This window comes from Dermochelys coriacea, chromosome 12 (assembly GCF_009764565.3).
Source record: "Dermochelys coriacea isolate rDerCor1 chromosome 12, rDerCor1.pri.v4, whole genome shotgun sequence".
Classification (NCBI taxonomy): Eukaryota; Metazoa; Chordata; order Testudines; family Dermochelyidae; genus Dermochelys; species Dermochelys coriacea.
In genome coordinates, this window is record NC_050079.1 from 24,280,758 (window position 1) to 24,286,590 (window position 5,833).

Consider the following 5,833-nt stretch of genomic DNA (forward strand, 5'->3'; position numbering starts at 1 on the left):
AGATGGGTAGGGAAGAGGGGAATTGGCCTTCCAAGGGCAGGGCTAAGGGACAGAGACATGCAGAAAAGAGTACAGCTTGATGGACAGCCCTTCCCTGGTGATTGCAGTGGCTGCCCCAGCCAAAGATGGTGCCTGTTAATGTGACTCAATTGAAGCCACACTTCCAGTGAGCCGGGGAGCAGCCGGAAGCACAGGGTTTTCATTTTAATGAAGACCTGGGGATCCACCAGGTTGGCAGCAGGCCATGTAGCCTACCTACTTCATATAGCCTGACCCCATAGTAAAAGAGAAGTTTCCTTGTGGAAACCCTCTTTCCCAGATTTCAGAGTAGCAGTCATGTTAGTCTGCCTTCTGGCAGGGTTCGGGGGTGGGATGATCTGGATCACCATTCCATAACATAGTAGACAGGAATCCCCTCACCCCCACACACGGATGTGGAGCTCCTCAGAGGAATGGTCTCTACAGACCCATTCCCATTCCCATTCCCATGGAAGCCAGCGAACCGGGAGTATCTGAGCACTCGGTTATCCGAACAGTAAAAAAAAATCACTTATAACATGCTAAGTTTGGTCCAATGAGAGAAAAATTACTTATCATTAGGGGGTTATTTTCTTTGGTGCTTACATCACATAGGTGAAAGGCGTCAAACCTCCACTATCTTTCCCCATCCAAGTTCAGAATCAATTCTCTCCCTATGTTCCACTCACTCCTTATGCTTTGCCAGTTCTGGCCTCTTCTCAGACCTCCCTCTGCTGTTTTTGTTGGAGATAATTTATTTGCTGCTGCTGTATCAGCTACCAGGAAACATCTACCCCATTCCCTCTACCCTGATTACTACTCATCTCTTCAAAACTGTAGCTCAAAACCCACCATGTCTGCAATATGTTATCTGCAGTCCTGCAAAATCTGGCCCTAAAACCATAAGCTGTTGACCAGTTAATCGAACCACTTTTTATCATTACCAATCCTTTATTTACACAACACCTCTTTTATTAAAATCTTATTTGATTTACCATTTAAATAGTGCCCAAGATGTGCAAAGGGCTTTACAGACATAGAGTAAGACAAGTCCCTGCTCCAAAGATATTGCAGTGTAAACAAACAACACACAAAGGTGTGTGAGAAAGTATGTGACAGTTTTTTCTCACCCCCTACCCTCCTTGTTTCCTTTCCCAGCTACCTCTATTACATTCTCCCGGGTCTCAGACTTCACCCTATAATTCTTTAAAATTCTATTATCAGTCTGTATCCCTTATCAATTTTGTTCCTTAGTTCCCCCATCTCCACCCATTCATTTATTGTTTTTCATCCTTTACTACAATTTACCCACTACCTCCCCCATCTCCTGTCTGCACTTACTTTTCAACCATCTATCTTGGCTACTTATGTAGTTCCCATTACCATAGTACCTGACTGCCTTACATGCATTAATGGATTTATCTTCACAACAGCCCTCTGAGGCACAAAAGTGCTATTATCCCCCATTTTACAGGTGGGGAGCTGAAGCACAGAAAGACGGAGTGACTTACCCAAGGTCACATAGGAAGTCAGTGACAGAGCAGAGAATTAGCTAGCATGCTAACCATGGCACTGTCTAACAATTGCACTGGTGCAACTTCTTAAAACCTCTTCTCTCCCGCTTTTCCCCAGCTATTTATTTCCCCCAAAGATTTGCCTGAACTATGCAAATAAGCCAAAGGAAAAGTTAAATTGATGTATCTTAAAAGATATTTCCTTTAAAATAAATGATTACAGAAAACTGCATTCCTTTCTTTTTTGTTTAATGGCACTTTATGGATTAACAGAATATATAGGAAAATATATGTTGTTCTTCTATATCCCAATCCAACCCCCATTGAAGTCAGTGGGAAGACTCTCATTGACTTTAGTAGGTGCTGAATTAGGATCCTAAATAGCATCACAATATGCTAGCAATTATAATACAACAGAACATCAACAGACAGGAGAACGTACACTCCTCACTGAGTCTTATTCTGCTCTCAAAAGCATTCCGTCCCCCACAGTCCAAAGCTAGAACCCTTTATATCTGATTGGCTGTATTTTGCGATGCTACCTGAAATTTAGTCCATTGGAAATTTATTTGGCCTACAAATAAATCCAGCAAGCAAGTAGCCTAGAATGTTACTCACTGACAATGTTACACGTTTGACTGACATTGTCATGGATAAAATCAATCTGGACTCTAAATCCATCTGATGGGACTATCAGTTTGCTGCACATTACCCCAGTTCATAGGTGCTGGAACTAGCAGTGTTGGGAGTGTGGCTTGACCCCTGTCTTGAAGTGGTTTCCATCATATGCAGAGTTTATAGTTTGGATCAATGGCTCAAAGCACCCCCACCATACAAACTGTTCACTGCCCCAGTTCTGTTTTAGAAATTCCAGTTAATTGAAGGAATAGTGTCCCCCGAAGTATACATATAATTCACCTTGATACCATGAGAATCTTAGGATTACCAGCTCCCCTCATAAATTCTAATTTGCAATGTAAACAGGGGAAATAGCTCTACACTTGTTACAAATAGCTCATAATACAGAATGTGTGAACATTCCAACATTAAATTAAATTACATTAAAAAATATTAAATTGCATTAAATTAAAAAAATTGGGGAAAAAGGCCTCTTTTCATTTTATTTGCTTTAGTATATTTAGGTATACAAAAATATTCTTGCAGTAAGCCCAGAGATATTTGAATTTGCTGTCTTAATACAATATTTAGACTACTGGGCTAACCATAAAATTGATGTTATATTACCAGTAGGACACTGGGATTGAATAAATCTAACCCAGAACAATTCTGTACTTTTTAAAAAGCATATTTACCAAAAAATGCATTAATGTTGTACATTTTGGGAAGGCCCATTAAGTAATCAGGAGCCTATTACTGGTTTAGGTAGAACTTCTTACTGATGTCATTGGGGACTTAAAAAAAAATAAATAAAAAGACAATACAACAGGGCCCTGGATTATCTCAATATCCACCATGGACCTGATCTTTCAGCATTTGCAAAAACAAATTATTATTGTTATTATTTATATACTCAAATGTGCTAGGCACTGTATAGAGATATAGGAAGGCACAGTCTGTGTCCCGAGGGGCTGACCAGGGGCCTGGCATGAGTGGCCCTGCTCTGCCCAGCCCAGTGCAAGGGCACTATTTACAAACCGGCAATTGCCAGATGCACAGGGGCCTGCCCAGCCCTGTGCTGCCAGCATGCCACTTCTCTTCGGGGGTGGGCCTATGCCACTCCACACAGCTCCTCCACCCAACACTGGAACACCCCGATTCCCTATGGCCAGAGCCCCTCTGGACCCACTATGCCCAGCGCCCACCAGACCCTGCCACAAATGCACAGTGCCCTGCACAACCCCACCCCATGCCCAGGGCCCCCCTGTCCACAACCCCGCCACAACTGCCCAGCACCCCACACAGAACCCCCACTCCCTAGTGCCCCAACACACAGATCTTCCCTGTCCCCTCACAGCCCAGCACCACCCCCCATCCAGACACCCCCTCCCTCCCAGCTGCAGTCACCGGCCCTGTTGGGAGGTGACTGTCTGCCAGGCTCCACTGCCTGGGCTGGTTCTGGGGTGAGGAATCGCTCCAGCCCCTCGGGGGTGGTGCAATCAGCCAGGCCAGGGCCTGCCCCAGCCGGGCTCCCTCAGGACCCACTTGCCTGGAGGGGCCCAGCCAAGCCCCTGACACTGTCGTCCCCAGCTGTCCGAGACTGGCCAGGCTTCTGCACCAGTCCCAGAGGCTCAGCTCCAGGGAGACATGCGAGACTCCACACGTGGTGGGAAGCAGAGACTGCCTGGAGCTGGAGGTGCGCTAGGGTCTGATCAGGGGGCAGAGAGAAGCTGGCCGGTGGGGTCAGGGAGTGAAGAGGAGCCCTCAGCGGGCAGGCCGAGAGGAGCAAGTGGTGAGCGGGATTGGGGGAGCCAGTGGTCTGGCGGGGTCTCAGGACACAGTGCAGGCTGGGGCCCCTTCTGAGTATAGGCCCGGCTCCATGGCGCCCCTGTAAACCTGGCACTGTTTACAATCCAATAGTGGGCATGACACAATAAGTCAGAGCTATAACAACAGATAGGGAAATGGATAGATGGACAGACAAGGGTTACAAAAATAAGGTCATGCAATCAGGGCCATCCCTAGGGGGGTGCAGGGCCTGGGACAATCGCCCCTCCCACCCCCACTCCACCCCTTCCCCCAGGTCCCACCTCTTCCCACCCCTGCTCCATCCCCATTCCACCCCTTCTCCAAGCCTCCGGCCTGCCTCTTTCCGGCTTCTGCCCCCCTCCCACGAGCAACACCAGGAGCTAACCCGCTAATCCCCCAGGCTGCCCTGGACCCTGCGTCCCCTGAAGTGCTGGGCCCGGGGTGGTTGCCCCATCCATCCTATGGACGGGATAGCTCTGAGTGCAATTACTTATTTATGCACATGTCTTTTCACAAAACACATTCCCTAACATGTAGCCCAAACTCTCCTCTCCATACCCACTAAAATCCCTTTCCAGAGCGGAGGTTGTTACAGGAGACCAAATGTCAGATTCCAGTTTACTGGAAAGTGACTGGAAAGTTCCCGATCAGGATGCCTTTCCCATTCCTCAGGTGCAGTGGGTCTGGCTGCTAACTTGTAGGATCAGGCCCCTGATATAGACAGGTCAAGAATCTGACTGCATTGCATTTTTTTACATTGTGTTTTCTATTTATTTTACATGCTTTCTTGAATTACTGTAGCATGTTAGCACTCTCCCATAGCTGATATTTTTCGGTCCTGATCCTGCAAACTCTGCATGTAAGAATGCTTCTGGGATCTGACTTTTAGTCACAGGAAGAAAAAGACAACACATCTATGGTCTAATCCTGCTTCTATTAAAGTCATAAAGAGTATGCCATTGACTTTAGTGGCAGCAAGATCAGGCCCTCACTTGTCTCAAGTTAAAAAAAAAATCAGGTTTTAACCAGTCTAGATACTAACCACTATAGAATAAATTATTGTTAAAGTCAGACAACATTTTGCATCTGAAAGCTTAATCTCAATGCTGTACCAAATTCTGCTTACTTTACTTTAGGCAAATTATCCCATTGACTTCAAAGGGATTACCAACAACAATAAACTAAACAGGATTTGATCCTCTAAGTGTAATGAAAAGTTTGAAGGAATCAGAGGAAGTAGGAGCCAACAGGGTGTTTTCTGAAATTCCTAGGTGTGTGTATGCATGAAATTATACAAACATCCCAAATGTTAATGATCAAAGTAATAGTATGTTGTAATATATTTAGCAAGTGTAAGGGAAACAACAGAAAAATACATAAACAGAAAAGAAGAGGTACATTCTCTGGCTTGAAAGCCATTGAAGATTTGGAGCTAAGCAACAGATACTAAGAAAGGAATTTCCTTGACTCTCTCCTATAAATAATTCACTACACTTACATTGATGAGACTGCTGAAACACACTTCTTACATAAAGCATTGTGCTGAAATTTCCATTCACAGTATGTTAATGTAGCAACAGCATGACTGCACTCAAGACTGACCAGGGAATTAGACAGCAAGCCAAGGAGATAGCATCCCCTCCCACAGAAACATTTTCTAGTCACATAGAAAAGTCCCCTTCATTTTCAATTTAAATTCCAAAGGTCAGAAAACATAAAACAAACCAACCTGACACTCCCAAGCAGCAGAGATAACACCTCCTCCCCTTCCTCCAAGTCTTCAAAGGAATATTAAATATGCACAGTAAATCTCAGCATTGACCCTTGCTAATAAAAATACAGAGAAGTTACAAACCAAGCAGTAAGTCCATAAG